The sequence below is a fragment of the Bombyx mandarina genome, chromosome 12, assembly GCF_030267445.1.
Source record: "Bombyx mandarina strain Sakado chromosome 12, ASM3026744v2".
Classification (NCBI taxonomy): Eukaryota; Metazoa; Arthropoda; class Insecta; order Lepidoptera; family Bombycidae; genus Bombyx; species Bombyx mandarina.
In genome coordinates, this window is record NC_143219.1 from 4930386 (window position 1) to 4952093 (window position 21708).

Sequence of the window (21708 nt, forward strand, 5' to 3'; positions counted from 1 at the left end):
GCGTCGCGACATCAACGTTAAGAATAGTGGTACACAAAAGTTCAAGCCCACGATACACCCTAGCATCAAAAGTTTATAATTAACTAGTTTATTTGCTACCATAGAAAAACCAAAAATAAAACGGAAGGATACATTCTAGATCAAAGGTACATTAATATTATTAATGTAATAAATTAATATTATTAATGTACAGTGCAACTAGTTTAAAAAGTTTGACCGACAAAGATTCAAGCTAAATCAGAACCTATTCAATATTAATTGATACCTATCGTATCATTGTCAGATGATAAAGATTGCCTATTGTACAAATTTACCTAACTGTTGACTTATTCTCAGTGTTCGTTATGTTTTGATGTGACAACAAAGGGAAGATATTCAATTGAACACGCGATGGTTCGATATACCGACGCAACCGCCCGAATTTTGTTTTTTGGTCTTATCGTATCTTCCCGATCCTCTCTCAATGCTTTTAGGTTCTCTAAGCACCGGTCATCATGCCCGCCAAACTTATCGAATACGGCGAATAGTTAATAAGCCCGTCAGCTCACCTAGCGGTCCAAGAGTAGCTGGAATTAGTCCTTAGACTACCAGTAATAAGGTAGAGAAAAAAATTTGGACTCGCAAGATTATTTTGAAATTATCCTTATTAGGCTTCAACGGTTCGGCATAAGAATAATCTTTAACAACATTGATATTGAAATAACAATCTTTAGTTAGAAGATAAAATTCATACGTAATTTACCACTTGATCGAAGTTTTTTTCCCCACGGTGTAATCGGTTAGACCTCAATCGTTGAAACTATTCCTTTCGAAAACGGAATTCTTCTATTCGAAGATACACACATACATACACACAAATTGTTTAAGGTTATATTATATACCAGTTGCAGATATCCAACGTTTTGAATTGACATGCAATATGAACACAAAGGTCAAATGATGGTGTGCAACGAGATACCAACAGACATCCTTATGTTTGAAAAGTTATGAGAAATTCGGACATTTTAAAAGACTAAGAAAAACAATGTCTGTCAAACTTAACGTGCAAATAGTTTTTGCTTTTTATTTCACTAGTTCAAATTAATTAGAAAATTAAACAAAACATTAATACCATCGATTTCTGAAATAACTAGTAGTCATTATTTGTGAGTTCTCACTTAGTAAGCGGAATGTTAATTAACACAAACAAACTGAATAACAAGGGTAAGTTTTAATTATTAGAAATACGATATCGCTTACCGGCGTCAGGCCTCATTATATTTATTACACCTTTATGAATAACTACAATTTTCTTATAAATAATTTTTATTAATGTTAATTTTGTGATAAAAACAAGGTTTTTTACTGACGCGTCTTAAAAGAATTTTCATCTTCGACTTAAAACTTGGGCTATACATCTTTTGGTTTTATCCTGTTGATAATTTGAAGCATACGGCTAGCAGTGGATGACTGTGGGCTGATGATGATATCTGGATAAATAATATCTGGATTTGTTTTCGTATGAAGGTAGAATGGGCATAATAAAAACATGGTTATTCGCTAGTAACTTTAATTATCACTTCACTAAGCCCGTCCTTCGCTCCAGAAGAAAACAAATACCGCCAGGCCACTTGCAATCTTTCCATCCTAAAAAATCAATTGTGTGAAGCTTTTATAAATTTATACATTAGAAATTTTGAATATTTTTTTTCTTTCATTAGCAGTGGTCAGTTACGGATTACTTCCCTATATATTAGCAATAAGAAAAAAAAAACAAACACTGTATATAGTAATGAGAATATGTAAATATAATGAATCATTGTGGTTTAATTTGCGTATTTAAAATGAATAATTTACATTCAAAATTTCAAGAGAAGCACTGCGTAACATAAAATTAAATAAAAGCGGATGTGTAGCAATACCTTTATAATTTATGTTAATGTACATACATCGTTTGCACGAAGCGAATTATTAAAAAAAATGTTTTAGTCCAGTTATTCGGTTTCGAGGTCTTTGTGATACGAACAACAGGTAGAGTAATTTAACATGACTTAAATTGCTCATGACATACCTAGAAATTCTTTGTTCAACATGATAATTTGAAGTCTTCCATACTTGTAAAACGGATTTTGAACCTTGAATATAATATTTAACGTTAGACACTGTAAGAATTAAATATTATTAATAATATATCATTTTTTGAATGGCAATAAAATTTCAAGTTTAGCTGTCTGGAATAGTCAATGTTTTCCACAGTACAAAACTGATTAATAAGTAGTTATTAAGATCAAAGATGTATGTATGGTTTTACGTTATTAGTCACGTTAAAATAAATACACTCTATATACATTCATCCGTCATGAGACATTAACACAGATGACCAGGTTACGAGAAAACATAAAATTAAGGAAACACAGCTTTAACGTAATCTAATGTTACCCAACACCGAGTTGATTGCAATCACTCGGTCGCAGACGCAGCATTTTGTATGAAACATCTCTAATTACACGAATGAAACGCGACTGTAGGCACACAACAAGAGATAAGAGCAATTCATATAATTGATGTTAGAGAAGCCAGTTGAACGATCTGTAAGTGCCGTCAATAAGCTAACGGCGCCCAGCTGTACTTGCATGAATCATTAATGATTGGCTACTTAAGATTCTTATGCGGTTTGGGTGTCTGGATTGCGGCCAGTCGGCTCCAGACACAAAAATATATACTTGAAACAGTTGTCGTAAACAGTGAATGGTTAAGCAAAACTAATAATTTATATAGATAATTAATTTTGAAAACGACCTACTTTTTATGTGGTGTTTTTTTCTTGGTCTGCATGGGTGGACGAGCTCAAGATCCATCTTAAGTTAAAGTAGCTACCAGAGGCGTTTGACATGACAACATGAATGCCAACACCCATCTTGAGATTTTGTCTCCATAAAATACAATTGAGACTTCAACCTTTTGGGTAAATGTTTTTGAATAACAGCTGTTTAACTTTTCACATATAAAATCGATCATTGTTTTAAAAATGATTTAGATTTTTCACTATAATAGAGCGTCAACGGTCATTACGTTAAAATTTTAATAATATGTATATGATAAGCCAGATATTTTAAATGACTATATTGGTGTTGAAGTGCGTGTGCAACAAATTTTTGAGCACTGCATTACTGCGCAAGAAGACTTTCTCCATCCAAATTGCATTGCAAAGATCTAAATGTTTCGCTTGCGACAGATAAGATGGATCGGCAATGGTCACATGTTCAAACCTTAAAAAAAATTTTTAGGTCGGATTTTTTATACTATATTATTTTCATTTGTATACGTTGTTGATGTTGAGGTCAATAGCAAAAAAACAATTGCAGTACCAAAATGTTTATGTTTAGGATTGAAGGAGGATGACCTAAATTTTTTACCCATAGGTAACAAAAGTTTCGAACTTCGGGTGTACATGACCTGAATATGACATACTCGTAAGTGAAGGCGCAAACAATACGTGAATCATTTTTGACTGTGAATGAAATGCATTAGACAGTAGGTCGGTGCTCCCGAACCGAGAGATCGGAAATAGACACTCCGTTGTTGTAGCCCGCGTTAACTATTTCAACACATTGGGACTGTTCCAGGTAAATTGGGGAAGCATTTTATTTCTATAAAGACGTACGCCTAAAATAGACGAGTTAATGACTTGTTGCCTATTTCGGAATATTACAAGAACAAAATGGTCGGTTAATTTCGTTTATGAGTCGTTCGTTCTATTTGGAAGATAACTCTATCCTTTTTTATAATTCAAGAAGTAAATTTAAAACGTCTATAAATCAAAGATGGAAATTTTATAACAAGCTGTGCCTGCGATTCACATCAGTGACTTTAAGTAGCAACATCGTATTGTGTTGAAAGAGCGAATCGATTGCGATATTGTTCTAGGAAGTCTGCGAAATCTATCATATAATATATCTCGGTGACACTTTGTAGAACGACGATCAATTGTTCTCCTAAAACACTTTCACCGCAGGGCTGGTTCGGCTTTTAATTCTAAATCCTATTCTAAGCATTACGTTATTGATCCTATGGATTATGTCGAGCTTTACATTAAAATTCACATGCACGACACGTTTTCTAAAGGTTATAGTCAAAGGAATTCCGACACATAGTCACGACACTTTCTATTCGCTTCATGTGTTCGATACAATCAAATTAGTTTTATTGTCAATTGAAGTTTATGATTCACGTGTGTTGTACAAAATTGGTTAAATCTAAATAATTCGTTTGTGCCACAATACTTATCTATGTACCACTACAATCGATTAAACTTTCTATGCAATCCAAATAGACAAATAACGCGTTAATCTCAAGAATCGTTTTAGAAAACTGATTAGACTTCCAAAGCGCGCGACTACTAGGTTAAAGATAGTGACGAATGATAATAAATATTTTTTAGAGTGGAAACTTTGTTCGCTTGAAATATATAATGGTTTATAACCGTAGAGCATTTCTCTACGCGCTAATTAAAGTGCACGGAGAAATCCGATAATACGGTATCATGTGGCAATATGTCACATGAAACGACGTCAGGCGAGGCGATCAGGCGACGCGAGCAACTACAGATTGTTTCGGTTCAATAATATTCTTATTTTTACGCTGTTTTAATTAAAATGTGATCTAATACCAAATTATGTAAACGCTTGGACTAGATTTGTGTTCCACTTTAAGCATTTTGAATACACAATACTGTACAGGGTGTCTCAAAATTTAGCATCAGTGGGAAGCGCAGTTTTACCTGTTTTATATAAGTGAAATTTCCGAAAGGCTGATGGACGAGATGGGTTAGCAGCAAGAATATTGCGACATCTACTCACCTCTAGTGCAACACAAATAGGACTTTCGGAACCGCTACAGAAGGATTTCCTTTTGGTTATCCAGACGCACATGAAATCCCCTGTGCTAGTTCAGTATAACTTCGATGTACTAATTTTGATATAACCATGCAAAGATTTTATGATTTTAAATCCCGATTCATTTGATTTTGAGATTAACTGCACTATATAATAACTTTGCTTAAAAAATAAACCTTGTTCTTGAAGTCGCTAAAAATCTGTATCATGCCACATACGGTCAGATATGACCGCTTTTGTGCCAACGAGTTTATATCGCATATCGTACAGTATCACCTCAGTATGTGAAAAGACGCCCCATGTCTTTCTTCTCCCTATGTATATAGACCAGTAGTGCCTTTAGAGTTATAGGTTATAGACTCGAATAAGTTTAAAATATGTTAATCTCAAATAATTTCCTTTTTATGGGTGTAAAAACAAAGGCCCTCATTTCTTTTAAAAGGGTACTACTTCATACAAAACATCTAAAAGTGTATTACGAAATAGAACTTAACAAAGAGTTCACATAATTTGTGGTGGAAGGCGGAAGCGACGGCGGAAGCGGCGTCACGGTCCACAGCACACGCGAACACTATGACGTGACGTCACTCTCTGGACACACCGGGAGTACAAGTTTAAACGTTTTGTTAATATAAAGTTTCGTGCTGAAATCGTAAGTGTCATTGCTATTTCGCAGCATAGCATCGTTACTAAAGTTTTCGAACCTAAAGGTTTTTGTTATTTTTCGCAATTCACATCAACACACAAAAGATTTGTTAATTTTCATTGAATTACCTACTTGTGGATTATACAAAATTTATCACGAGTAGGTACGAATCGAAAATAATGCAGTACTTAATCCATTCAGTTCTAGTTTATCAAATATCACGAGTTTCGAGTGACGTTTCAAGGTGCTGCTAAGATAAAAGCATCATTTTCAAGTAGATATAAAATAACAATTCAAGTGAATTCATCTTTGCAATCTCTATGTCAGTGATACGAAATTTTATACAAAAAAGACGGAATTATAATATTATTTTCAGATTCATACAAAGTACATTTTCATGCTTTGTTCCATCGATCCATAATTAGATCCGTTTTTAGTTTGCTTTGATAACAATAGTTCTTAAATTCTGTAAACCTAATTTAAATTAGGTAAACCGAATACCTAATACAATTACAAATCCGCTATTAAAAACAGAATTTACAGAATTTGAACTGTTTCAATTTTGACAATCACTTTACCATATTCCATACGGCCAAGCTGGTCGACGATGCAGATTTTTAAATTAATTTATATTTTTAAGTACTTATATGTACATATTATTATATAAAGTATGTCCATTGGATTTAAAAAAAATACAATAAGTTCGCACAGTGTTTTAGGCGAGCTTTCGTATAAACTTTGCTAAGCTTGAATTTGCACAATCAGGTAATAGAGCCTATACCGTCTTTCGTTAAGATTAGTTTGAATTTTATTTCAATAATAATATAAAATATAAGTCGGAATTTTTGTAGTTGAAATTTAAAATACAAATATTTTTTCAAATAGTTTTTATAAAATATATTACCTTTACTCAAACAGATTCTTCTAGCATTACGTTTGTTTGTGTAACGAAGCATGCCCAGGCCAGTAACCCATTTATGAGCAGTAGGCGGTAATTGAATTACGCTCTTCTCGCCACGGAAGATCCAATCGTGCATTCATATCCTCGAATAAATGAATTATACATTAAAGAAAGTTTTTCTTTCTGTGCAACAACCATTTAATTTGCCGTAAATTAGTTTTGAAACCCGAAAGAAAACTTCTATTGTATTGTGTTATAAACCAACAGAACTGCGGTTTTGGTCGAGAGTACCAAAAGGAATTGTATTGTTTATGCAAACAACATTAAAGCGGTATTACTCCCGTACCCTTTGTCTCATTAAATCATACATTATAAAGCAATTGTTTCTAATTGCTTTGTTTCTTTCGACGACCTCAAAATGTCGCGATTTATGAAATGTGAATAGATATTATGATCTATTAGATTCATGAAACTGTTACATCTAAAAGACGTGTCAATACGAAGACCACGCGTTCCAATTCATCGAAGTGTTTTTATTGTTGATAGACATCAATATATCACGGGAACGGTCGAATCTTGACCTTCCGTCAAGGAGTATTTTCAAAACTAGTTTGAAGAAGGATATGTTGTGGAAACATCTCTTCTTTTTCTTCACCTTGATGGCGCACAGCGCTTTTCTATTCAATTCTCTTCTATCAGCCGTCATCTCAACACTCACTCCTTTCTCTCTTATATCGTCATTCACACACTCCATCCATGTCTTCTTTGTTCCGACCTCTTGCCCCATACATCTCCTACTCACATGCATCTTCTCTCTACGCATCACATGTCCATACCACGCTAACCATTCGCTCTTTAATTTATTAATTAGCCTGGCTAATTGTGGAAAGATCAAGAAGAGAATTTATTCTTAAGCCTAGCTGAACGGATGAACATTAGTTTTTATATTGGAATAAAAAAAATGCTTGACAGTTCAATGTCGTAATGAATCTCCTAAAGTTTGGGTAGATTGTAATCGATGCGACCCCGTCGGTTCTACATGAATTACATCCTTGTCTCGTTCAGTGGAACGTGACGGGCACAAGTTGACAATGAAACGTACCTCTTCGACAAAAATATTATTTACAAGTGCGTTCACTATGTGTACTTTAATATAGGTTACTTATATGTTTTAATATGTTATTTCAATGAATATTAAACTAAAGCCCATCAAAATTCGACATTTTCCCGAGCTTATCTTAAAACTAAATCCAAAATGGTCAACAATTTAAAGAATAGCATGGTAATAAAAAATGTTTTTACGTGTAACAGAATTAACATTAACTATAAAACTATTAATTTTATTACTCATATTATACAATTTTTGAGGTTATGTATTATACGGTTTTCGTGGTCATGAACAAATACAGCAAAGGATAGAATACAATTTTGTTTTATTTTCACTATAACAAATGACATTTAATCACTGTTATATTTAGCTTGTAAAGTATCTATCAATCTTTGCCCGCGTCGTCTGGTATCCAACTCTGGACACAAATGCAAAGCATTCGACACTTTCTATTTATGTCAAAGCACGCCTAGTCGACTTTTGCTTGCATTGTTGTCTGGGATTATGCTAATGCAGCTTTTTTATAATCCACTGCAAAAACTAGATATCTTTTTCATAAGTTGAATTGTTTGGTTTGGTTAAGCAGTTTAAATCTATTTTATATAAAATGCAACGATTGCAACAATTGACGACGTAGCATTGTTAGGGAACCCATACGATATTAGCCTTCTCCTGATTGTGGCATCTTCAATAGATTGACCACGCTTGAATTAAAGATACCGTTTCAACTGTTTAACCGCAATTTATTTAATATCTTAAAAATACTAGGTCGATGTTCGTTCGAGACGAATGCACCGTAGATAGCAAACAACCGCAGCACAATGCATGCGGTCGACATCACTAGCCTGGAACATCGAAATCGCGTTTTATATTAGGTATAGGCGCAGTCACAAGCGCCCGTATAATAAATAATATTAAGCACTTGTGACTAAACATTTGAGACCGTTTCAAAAAGCGTATTGTTTTATCATAATTATTGCCAATTGCCTGTGGGTCGATACTGGTACAGTGCGACCGGACCAACCTTAAGGCTGTTTCGGTTTAACGCTCTTTTATTTGTATTGTGGGATTCCCCGAAATGGCACACAGCCTTAGGTTTCCCGATATCCGAAGCAGTTTATCTGAGTTTCTTCTTTCCTACGCACGTATTTTTATCCTTTTTTTATGTATTGTAAATACATTTTTTAATAAAAGAACCATTCATATTATAATAAAATATTATGATTATTAGTTTTTATTAGAATTTTATTTATTTTTATATGTACATATGTATATTCGTTTATTATGTTTCTATATTTGTAAGATTTTTTTGCTTTATTGTTAAATAAAAGATAAAAGTATAAAATTATGAAACATAATAAATGTAATGGTAAAATACCTGACCAATTTACTACCCATCTTCCCCAAACCCCATCACCACATGGTGAGATATCCTCGTTTACGCTGTTTCATACCACGCTCTATTTTGATGTAACGTATACAGTCTTACTGTACAAGCATAGAGCATTTGCATGGCACTGTAGCCCATTCTCTATTATTATGCTACAACGAATAAGAAGCCAATTAAAAATCCAAATTCTGTGGATGTTTTATTATATGTTTTGTGGATACTCTCGTAAAAAACTAACTACAATATCGATACCGTTCCGCTAACCCAGAAAAGGAAGTGTTTACGATGAACGAAAGGCCTATTCGAATTATTTGCTTTTACAGCATTTAATCAGCGTGTCTCTAATCGTACCGACATCGACTACCGTGAGGTAAGAGGTGCCGATCGAGAGATAGCGGATAGAAAGTGCTCTCTCTGGAATAAAAGCAACCGAGTTACGCACGGTGAGCAAGCCATTAATTTAGACGGACACGTATTTTTGGACTTCTTTAAATCGATCTTATTCTCACTCTCATTCATTGGCATTAGTGTTTGTGGTTTAAAATAAATTTGGAATCGAATATTTCAATTGAAATGTGCTATGCATTCATCACGACAGGCCGGCAACGTCTCCATTTAACCCAAGGAAATTATCATTCAAAAGAGAGTCTATATTATTGTCTGTATTTTTAAATGACTTGAGAAGTGAAATTAGCTGGTTGCCGAAACCCAGTAGACAACATAACACCATGAGACAGGACATAACCATCCAAATTGGAATATATTACTGCTCCACGGTAGAAATAGGCAGATAGGTGGTGGTACCTACCCGTTTAGGTTCAGAACGCGCTCCACCACCATTATTAAGTACGCTTTAGAAATATTTCAGGTATGATTTTTGTAAAAAAATATAAAATTGTTATTTATTATTAGTTGAAAGTTATACGTGAACAATCGTATAGTTGGTGTTTGCTAAAAAAAATATAATGTAGGACCTGGCCAAGTCGCACCACTATACACAAACCGGACAATTTTAACGTAGTACCCACTTAAAAAAATATAATTTTTTTTCTCATACCTACCTATTTAATTTTATTACTATACGATAGATATCTTTAGTATTAACATAACAGAAAATAGCGAATACCATAAGTTTCTGTGACACGAATTGTTTAATTTATTACAAACGAAGTTATGAATAATCGATCACGTTTTGCGGGTGCTTATCGCGATCTAAACCGTATCGAGTCGACTTCCACGTGCCAGTTAACGAAGGTATTGCATAAATGTGTAATAAGCGCATAATATTCACGAAAGGTTTTTCAAGCAAACTTTCTAGCAATTACAATGTCGGACGAAGGAAAACTAATTTTCAAACTTCGATGCCCGCTTTTATTAACCGTAAACGTGGAAACCAAACTTGTTAATTATAATTTCCCAAAATCCAACAGACCTATATATTTTTTTAAGGAAACTCCTTCCCAAGGCAATTATGTTTAAGGGGTAGTTCTCGGTATACAATCTATTTTAACGACAAGAAAATTTATAATGAGTATAATATATTAACATGAAACTAAAACTACATTACGAAAAATCTCAATGAATTCCACTATATATTCAATTTATTAATACATCAGAGCTGGTAGATCAAGACCAAGACGTCGTGTCTAATATTGTAATCATCAACCCATGTTTTATGTAAGGCATGAGACGTTTTATGAAATACGTACTCAACAAATGTTTACGATTGATTTCCACGGTGAAGGAATAACATCGTGTAATAAAAATGAAACCCGCAAAATTATAATTTGCGTAATTACTGGTGGTAGGACCTCTTGTGAGTCCGCGCGGATGGGTACCATCACCCTGCCTAGTTCTGCCGTGAAGCAGTAATGCGTTTCGGTTTGAAGGGTGGGGCAGCCGTTGTAACTATACTTGAGACCTTAGAACTTATATCTCAAGGTGGGTGGCGCATTTACGTTGTAGATGTCTATGGGCTCCAGTAACCACTTAACACCAGGTGGGCTGTGAGCTCGTCCAACAATCTAAGCAATAAAAAATAAATAAAAAAAGTATGGTATGACTCCTTTTTTTAGCAAAATATGATATGCAGTAGAGGAGCAATAATAATTACAGGATACCAGTGTAGCGGGCTACATTGGCACATCAAGTAGCACTCGGGTGTCACCGGGCGTAATCGTAATTCCCGAACGCGCAGGTGTCGATTTAAATTCAACATAAAATCGAAATTTTAGTATGATTTGTATCGTCTAGTGCAGTCTAGTGCCTAACGTCGTTTTCTTCCGTTTGTTTATATTTTAATATTGTACATACTCGTATACGTAAAACATTATAAGTATGAAATAGTGTGTTTGACTTTTATATATTCTGAGTGAAAATTTCCCGTTAATACGGACTAAATAACAAACCACACCAGTATTAAATCAAGACATCTTTGGTGTTTTTTTAGTAAAAACAAATGAATGAACAACTTTTTCACTGTGGTCGAAGACATAAGCGCTCAAAACCATTTGGTCATTAGTAACTATCGCCTATTATAAAAAATAAATTTTAATCGTTAAAATTCTGTCACAGAATTCCGCTTGTTTCAAAAAAGTAAAAATGCTTTGTGAAATCTGCCATGCTCTCTCATTTTTAATGACACATTAACAATCGATTCTTTGCAAAGTTGCAGAGATGGTGTTTACTCGACAAAACAATCAGTGTATGTACGTTTGAATGTTTCATTTATTGAAAGTCTTAAGATAAGATATTCATACTATTTTTTGCTAGTTGCGTTTTAAACGATTTGCGACGCTGTAAGTTTCAAACCTTTTATCCACATTGCCTGTTCAATAGTTACCAGTGCGGCTACGGCTACGTCACACTTCCATGTGACTGTCGCGTTTATTAATTTATTTATTTATACGCTGTATTAAGAAGTGGTAAGTAGAATAATACGTAAAAAATTCAAAGTAAGTAACAAGATGAAATGTGTTTGAATCCGGAAAACAAATGCGTTGTGAAAAAAATAAGAATAAAATTACATTATTTAAGACATTCCTTAAATGCCTTTTCTTTAAAAGAAAAAAATGCAATTGCAAAACCTTTTTGTTTATCAGACAATAGTTTTAGCTTTGTTTAGTATCAAATTTGAAACGAGCGCTATCTAATCTCGAGCCTGTTCGTCATAGCAAAAATATTTCGATCCGATGGATCCGCGTATCATTCTTTAAATATTTTATCTCGATACAGCTTTTGCATTGAATATATTAATAATATTAATATGGAAATACATTCTCTCAAAAACGTTTGTTTTAACTCTGTTTTGACTTGCTATTTCGAACTTATCCATTTATTTAATACACATTTAGGGTACAGTAAATAAGATAAGCAAATGGTTTTTATAATGGTCATTTCAATCACATTATTATACCAATGATATTTATTTATGAACACGAACAAAAGTACAATTAGGTAAAAAAAAACACTATTTTAAAAAAACCGTATAATAAGTCTCAAAAGTAGTCCGTAACCTTAATTTATATGAGCACTTACGCAATTTTCCATACGACTGGAAATTTCTAAAAAACAGTATGGTAATGAGTATTTAAATGCCACTTTGAAATAACAGATTACTGTTACGTATTTTATGGTTTGCACATATTATGTATTATATTAAAACGTACCTGGCATGTGGTTAACCTTTACAATAAGTCTGACATGTCAAGGAAATAATGCAATATGAACACATAGTTTAATTTTTTTTTTTTTTTTATGATTGAAAGATTACTGGTGGCCCGGAGGCCTTTCCAGCTTCACATAGTTTAATTTAGAATAGTCACGATCAAACTTTATCAAGTACGTATTCTATAAAAAAAATCTTTTCAAGCATATTCGATGTGTGCGGCTAGGTGCAGCCTTTGAAATTTGTACATCAATGTCATCGGAGTGAACAAAAACTTCATTTTTGTATTGTGTGATAGGTACTTACTTGCTTCACGGTCGCAGAGATGACAAAAAATTGTTTTTCCCCAGATCTGTTGTTCTGTTTAAGTCAAGTATACAGATAAACAAAGACGTTATCACAATCTTCGCCAAGTTGCTCTTATTTATTTATCTTGTTAAGATAACAACTAAATTTGTCGTTTCTCTAGAATCAGTAGCGTTTTTGAAATAATTTTAGCCGATTTCTTAAATACTAGTGGTCCCCTGGTAGTCGAAATTCGACTATAATTAATTGAAATTATAATCATAATATAAAGAATAATAAAAAGAAGACTATAATCATATAAAGTCAAAAAGTAATATACTTCTATAATCACAGATTTCGCTAAGATTACACTTTAGACAAATATTAATAAAGCCAAACAATATTTGAGTCGACTATTATCAAAGCCGGCAATGTGACTTTTGGATAATTATTGGTAAATCATAAAAACGAATTATTGACTTTGTATTCCATTGGCAGTCACAAAACTCTTCTGAACGACATCTTAGATAAATAACAGGTTAAGTATTAACCTTTATTTAATGCAGGTTTTGAACCGTATTCTTTGAAGGAGACGATTATATTCAAATCAATCTGTATTGAAATATCAATAAATTTTTTTTGTCCAAATGCACAGATTGCCACCTTTGATAATAGACGACTCATTTAATCTATTCTCGATTTGACCAGACTAAAAGCAATAAGAAAAGTTTGACAATAAACAAATAGTATGCATGCATGTGTGCGTCAAATACATGGTAGTATGTGTAATGTTTTTTTTAATAGATTGTATTTATTATGCATAATTTTAAAAAATATTAACATTCTGCACTCCTTCTCTATATTCTCTACAAGTGTGGAAAATTTCATACTCCTCCGTCCGCGGAATTTTCGTAAAAAGGGGTACAAAGTTTTTGCTTCACGTCTTAATAGATTTATCCCTTCACAGATTACCTTGAAAACTTTTTTCCTTAGTCACTGATATACTTCTAAAAGTAGTGCAGTTTCGACTTACAGTTATTCTAAAGTCTAAAAACAACGTTTGACATGTTAAACGAGTATATTTTTTCAGAGATTATTAGTGTCGATAAAGTCTAGGACAGCTGACCTGTGGTGCCAGGATCGACGTTGTCTCCGTTGTCGCCGTTTTGCCGGTGTTTGTGCACGCTAGTCACAACCACGCGCGCCACCATGACGCCCCGACTTGAATACCTTTACCACGCAATCCATCAGCGCTTCGATAATTCCTTCGTGTATTCAATTTAACACTGAGGACACTAGATTCAGGGGGATCAACAATCACTGGACCGTAACGAACACACGCGCACAACACGTATTAGTTCCCGTTTTTTTAATTTTAATTATATTGTCCACAAGTTCACTTATAGTTTCACAAGCCGCAGATGCTATGTTGTGAAAACAATAGCTACGACAATATCGTATTCAATTGTATCGGTATTTTCGTTATCACAATATCAATAAGTATTCGATTTAATTTCACTATAAAACACTAAATCTGAAATGGCTAGTATTTAGTAAATTGCAGTTAAACACGTCGTTGATTCGTTATGTTCGAAAGCTGGTTCGGTTAAAACGTCAGAATCGCGCAACAGTCCATATCTCCTCAGCGCTTTTACTATACTAAACGGAGGTAGGTTTGTGGTTTGGGAAAAAGAGAAAGAACTATAATTTGACGTATCGAAGTTGCAGATATCAGTCGTCGTGTCGCCGGTGTAAACGAAATTGGACTTTGGTTGTAACGAAATAAGGTATCGCATAGCTGTAGATTAGTTTCACAGCTGAGTCAGTTTCCTCGAACATTGAGTGTGGAAATCCGAAACGGTAGAAGGATTGCAGACATTGTGTACGACTGAAATGGATATACTAGCCGAGCGGCAACGAATCAGTCCGACAATGTCCGAACGCCAAGGCCGACACACGTCACGTTTCACGACTAGACGCACCTCCCATATACAATTGCGTACTGTTGCAGTTTATTGCACTTTGTCTGTTAATTATAATAATTGAATATTTACAATGAAATTATCTATCAATAAGTGTCTTTTTATTTGTAATTTATAGAAAAACAACTGCCGTGTAAATTATATAAGCCAATATTTTTTTTGTAAAACACCACTAGCGTACCATGTCTTAATATTCAAAGTACCCTTTTAAATGTATTTACTGGTATGTATGGTAGTAAATAATTAGAACTAATCTCGACATTAGAGACGAGGGCCATCTGTAGTCTCAAATTTTCGTTTGTCAATGTTATCCTAATTAGTTTCAACTACTTTGTGGCCTGAAGGGCTGTCCTAGTGACAGCTTCGCAGCAGAAATTGATTAGGTGATGGTCCCTACCTGTGCGGACTTACAATAAGTTCAACTACAAAGCTTTTTAAATTTGGCGACTTTGATTTTCGTTAACACGATGCGGATTCGGATTATGGAAGTAGAAATATTAGTGCTGGTCTGCGGAATGTGAACACCGGTATAGTCGGATCGCTTGATACAAGTACACCGGTCTCATACCCTTTAAGGCTACGGACAACTTTAAAAAAGTAGATGTGAAATAGGTAAAGACAAAATAGTCAAGCACCATTTTCTTGTCAGTTTATCAACTGTTTTTGTTTTGTTTAGTAGGTATATTTTTAGAGCTTTAATGTTATCAATATAATTTTGCTTTTTTAAAATTACAAAATAGTAAATATAATAAATTAAATAAATCTAAATGTTAAAATTATAAAAGATACCCTGGTAACTAACTATACCCTAAGTCAATTAAGTTGCTAAAGATATAAAAATACTTCAAATTGTTGAAATATTTCACACGCCACCCACCGTACCTTAGTGATAAAACCAAACCCTACAAACCGTACAGTTTCAACACTGAAATCGAATGCACAACACGAACAAACAAAGCTTCATGAATGTTCATTTCAACGAAGTTCAAATTAAAAAGAATTCATGAGTCGATTCATTGTATACATGGTTTGTATTGGATTTTAGAGTGGATTCTCTGTAGATTTTATTGCGCTAAAAACGTGATCACTTTTATTCCATACAGTGATTATTAATACAACCTTGGAAACAAAATTATCGTTAACATTCCGCTTACATCTTTGCCCGAATTACAAAATATGAAAGGTAGCAAGCATATATTCTTTCCTAAGGTTTAAACTATTTCCATACCGAATTCCGTCTAAATTGGTTCGGATAGAGTTATTTTCGTCTTTATAATATTAAGCATGGATATATCATTATGACGTCAAAATACACAATCGTTTATCGTGCGGGTTACCTGGAATAATACTACTTTATTGTTGGAATTGAAAGTATTGGTTTTAATATCTTAGAACAAACAATCAAAATAAATATAAATAATATGACAATAAATATACGATTGTGCTGACGAAATCTTTATGAAACAGGGACTACTATGACAAATAACAGTCACTAAAATTTAGCTTGAATTTAAATTTAAATGTTGCTAGTATGGGATATATGTAATGAACCAAGATTGTGTGATCACAAAAGTAAAAATTATTTTAAATATGACGAGCCCCTAGAACTGTTCACTATTGATTTCAAATATCACAAGACCAAGATTTGCTTTTTAACTGTAAAATAATCTTTACTTGTACATTTTTATGTTATCAAAAACATTTTTCGTATCTCTTAATATTAAGATCGGGTGTGCAGTTACGACGTTAACCACGTATGGCCATTACCGAAATTTTTCGTGCGTCACTTATTTGCAAAGAATATCTGCAATGTTTTTATAGTACATATCGAGGGGTGAAAAGCTATTTATTTGGGTTAAACGACACTTTTTGAAATTTATAGGAAAGCCATTTCAAGTTTAAAATTTTGGAAAAAATGGAAAATTTGGATGAAAAATGAAAAATTTGGATGACAAAAAACTTCTTCAATTATTTGAATGGAGTAAACTTAATTGAAGTTCAATTAAAAACATCGAACTGTTGATGCAAATACCAAATACATAAAATGCACCTTTAATTTCAAGCATAAATATCGCATGTTAATCGAAATGCCGCTTAAACCAAAAATAGCCTTTCAACCTTCGATATAACAAAATGAGTCGAAATAAAGCAGGACTCATTTCTAGATTCATTTGTCTTCTGCCAACCGTATCTACTTTCTTTTACGCCCCGATGTAACTCGCCTAGTTTGTTAGCATTATGTTAATGTTGTTGAATGCTGTCAGACCGGTCAAGGTGTATATTTTAATCGTCAACCGCCTTTAATGTTATTTTGAAAGCTGCGACGGCACTTAGCTGTCTAAGCCTAATTATGTCCTTTCTGGGAACATTTCATCTACCGGTTTAATGTACACCTTTATACATCACTCACTGCTGTCGTTTTTTTTCTGTAATACATCAACTTTAACAATTACAACAAATGTCAAGGTCATTAAAATTCCGCGAGTACCTACACTTCACATACAAAAACACTAGAGACAGTGACCACAACACAATTACACTTTATGTTAACTTTTTATTATATTATATTATATTATATTATATTATATTAACTTAACCGAAATTGAGTCAACAACGTGAGCAACGTTTCACGACTACGTGCACGTTTGAGAAATAAAACTTTGTTTAAACGTTTGAGAGCCAACAAACGGCCTCGAAACAATTGGAATTTAATCGAACACTTGCAAAGTCGTTACGAGTCGGACGCGTTATAATACAAAGTGATTCGTAAGAATCGAAGCGAATTGAATAGACAATGTTGGATGTAATTGAAAAGCAAGCGGTGACCCTTTATTAGTTGTACACAACACACATGTGTTTGTGATGCGCGACTGCAAACAGCCCACTGTCACGACGCAACGAACGTCGTTCACGACTTTGTAAAACACTTTTAGTAAACATATATGTACATACGGAAAAGAACACTTACACAAGAACGTTAATATTAAGGCAACCCTTGCATTAGACACCTTTAGCTCTAACACTAGGAGTAGGGACCCCAGTAACCGTACTCGTCGAACTCGGCAAAGAATTCGATATGCAAATGCATTGCATTCTCAGGGGGTCGCGATTCCGATCCGGTAGTAGATTCATTCGCGAAACAGCTACTCTTGAGTTGTTAGGTCTCCTTTGGAGGCGCTCGGGTAGCTGTTCCGAGCAAATGCCAAACCTTCTGTCTGAGCCCTTGCTCGCCGACCTGCCCTAGTAAAACTGGAAAGGCCTCCAGGCCACCAGTAATCTCTCAAATATAAAAAATATATATATTAAGACAGATATTTTTAGAAGAAAGATTATCGAGCACATAGTTTCGCAAACAAGAAATTAATGTTCCTAATAGGCAAATTTCCAAAATGTTTAAAACGAACATCCTCAGAATCGGTACTTTGATGCACGACATTGTTTATTAATGACTAACAGACGGTCCCACAACCCTTTGAGCTCAGACAGGAAACGGCCTAATAAAGCGAACGGGTGCTTTTAACTAGGTACGTGGTTGAGTAACGCATGCATTTTAAACAGCTATCAAACCTGATTCATCTCGTCTCATATTCTATTTGTTAATCACGATTATTAAAAGTCATCAATTCTTGCGGTCCACAATTAAAAATTGCGTACAAATTTCTGAAGAATTGTGAGTGACATGGCGAAATTAAGTTCTATATCCATTCCATCAGTTTGATGAGCGACTATTGCGAACGTAACACATTATGATATTATACAAAACGTCTGTTGGCTAACGAATAAATCAACAGTGTGGAGAGTATGATGAATTGCAGAGATGTGGGCGTGACGATTATTAATCAATATTAATTGTATCTTATTCTAGTTACAGAAGACTCATTAAAGCGTCGCGGAAGAAAAAGTTGTGACACATTCAAATTATGTTATTTGAGAGTTATGATTGTAACGTGTTAGTTTTGTTTAAACATTTCTACTCTCAATATAACACGATTATGACATAAATAACATCAAATTTGAATTTCACAATGGCACATCATAGTCATTAAGCTTCGCTCGTTTTTGGTGTTTCAATATTGATACGATTGCAAACAAGCAGGCGATAACCATCTTTGATGTTTTAAAAATGTAATATTAAGATATAATCGTTCGTGATATTACAATGGTTTGTTGTGAAATCTAAAATAAATAAACGACGGTAGCATTTACTTGGTATCCGAATATGATTCACCTTTGAGTGTGTATTATGGGGGATTTTAACATGCACGGAGCTGTTTTTCTTATCTATACTAATATGTATATAAATCTACAGTGGTTTATACGGATGTTCCGTTATAACTACTGAACCATGCATCCGACTGACTTGAAACTTGGTATTCATGTAGAAAATACATGTACTTAATGGATAGGCTAATATTTATATGAGTGTTGGACTCCCTACACCAGTGACGGGGGCGTTAATGATGAGAATCTTTGTGGGGGTGAGAAATAATAATATTAATTTTAAATGCCCAGCGAAGCGGACGGGTACAGCTAGTTGTAATATACAAATGGTAACTCACTTTCTTAATGAAATTTGATATGTTCATCGTGCTACGTGTGAGAAGTTCAAGGCTGGTGATGTATAACCAAATGTACAGCGCACATGATTATTTTGAACTAAACGAAGATAGCGACAAGAGACGGCATGGAAACGGCACGGCGCGATGGCATCCCATATTACACATTACCACTCATTTATACGTTATGGCGAAGGCGTCGTCCACAAAGCCCTAGCGACAGTAAAGACTTCCGTTCCAACAAACCAATAAAATTGCAATCCATTTAGAAATAAATTTTAAACAGTAATATCACTTCTGTGAAAAACAAGCCTGGCAATAAAGTTATCTGTTGAAGTCGATTGATATTATACTATTTGTCGTCATTTGAGCACGTTTCGTGTCGCCAGCACACAGTAATGTGCAAACGGTATCCATCCATTACTGGACATTTGCGCTGGCAGTTATGCTCCAGTTTCTGGTAATTGCATTTGCATTTGTTACGCCAAGCGAAACAAGACATCGTCGACATCAAAGCCTATTATTGACTAAATAGTTACATACTTAAAACATTAACGCATTAAATGCTGTTATATAGTTTACGTTAGCTTGGATAACTATATTACGCAGTATCATCATGAAGCTCAACAATTTCTACCACATATTTTAATGCACATAGCAAGCTGTAAAAATGCGAAGGTGGTTCTGATTTCCAAATGTGTCAGTTACATTCGCTCGTTGATATCATAAAGGCGATTTTTCTGAAAAATAACAGTTACTGTTATTGAGTTATCTGATGGAATTTGAAAATTATTGCGCCTTGGTGTCTGCCGCCGACATCACCGCCAACAAATATAAGAAAATCTTCGTGCACGCAAACCAAATATATTTTTTTCTCTCTTTGTTTTAAACATATAGTATATCTACTACAAAGTATTGCGTCATCGCTTTTTCAATTCGTTGAAATAGTTTTGTTTGTTCCTGGGGCTATGATTGATAGTCATTACATTAAATCAGCATGAGTCACCCGCAGTTCCAAATCACGCAGCGTTAGGATCAAGAAACTCCGATGTAGCAATGTAATTACTTCCGTAAAATACCTGTATTATGTTTGGATCACGCTATGATAGTCTACTTTTTATTAAGGCATACGTGCAGGCAAATTGAAAGACCTCAAATACAAGGCCAAAGACCGCAATCGACCATGAAGGATCATTATTTCGTGCCCTTCTGTAACTACTTTGTATGATCTGTTTAGGGTTCCGTATGGACGAATAACAAAAAACGATGCTCTTTGTATTACGTCGAATCAAGCTTTCTGTCCATTGCCTGGGTGTACAGACTTGCACGGCACGCGATGTAGCATAGTACTGAACTTGCTGACGCGCGTGACCTACTGTTTCAGGATAGGCGGGGGTGTGGCGTCCCCATCAGTATTCGCTTTAGATTACGGTTCCACGAAATATGAACATACAAAAACACCAAGTTATTTACTTTAAGTTACGTTTCTAAATTATAGCTGTGTTAGCTTTTAGAATGATCAAGTCTTACAAGCTGATTAGTTTTCAATTTTTCATGCAAGTTTTAGAGCTTCCTGGTTTACCTGGTTTATGAAGAGCTTTTGCAATATTATTACCAACTATTACTTTTACAGAAAAATACACGAATATCAGTGGAATTGATATCGGTACAAAATTTAACACAACAACGATAGGGCCGGGCCACTTTAGAAAAATCTCCTTTTTTAAATGTGATTCTGGCCACGTACATTACGACTACAAACCAGGTTATGCTAAAGCATAACGAAAACAGGGGGAAAAACGTTTGCATCCAAATAAAAAAAATCCAAATTTTCATATCCACCAACATAATATATTTTAATCGTTAATGTTTTAAAAACAATATGGAATTCTTAAAGGTAAGGTATTGTATTGAGGTGACATAATCGCAAGTCGTTATGTGTGACCATTCCTCTAGGTTTTTAATTACGACGATAATTGCTTAGAACAAAACTAAATTCCGTTAAGTAATTTTCCGAAACATTCAATTTGCATAGTTCATGTCTGTTTTTTTATTATAAATAAATGTATACATACACGTAGACGACGAGCTCAAGTCATCAAACTCACATGGAATCAAACGTTTACTGGAAGTAATATTATAACAACCCAACAAAAATGTCTAGTAGTCGTTGTTTCAATGGCATTATATTAACCAATATCCTATCTTTCCTCTTCATTCATGTTCGACTAAACCATTTTATCTATCTTCTAATTAACAGTATCTTTTAATTATTAGCCATGGTATTAGGTACATTTAT

The 21708-nt window shown here is 34.2% G+C and overlaps 1 protein-coding gene across 5 annotated transcripts in view; it reads right to left on the reverse strand.

Annotated features, from left to right (window-relative positions):
• Positions 1-21708, reverse strand: part of jvl (javelin-like) — a 68071-nt gene that overhangs the window by 20414 nt on the left and 25949 nt on the right. Inside the window, exon 1 of one of the 5 annotated variants that reach the window (XM_028174548.2) lies at positions 13998-14779. The exons of the other annotated variants lie outside the window; for them this stretch is intronic. The gene's annotated coding sequence lies outside the window, so the exon portion shown is untranslated. Of the gene's footprint in view, positions 1-13997; positions 14780-21708 lie in introns of those variants that run through there. 5 annotated transcript variants of the gene reach the window in all.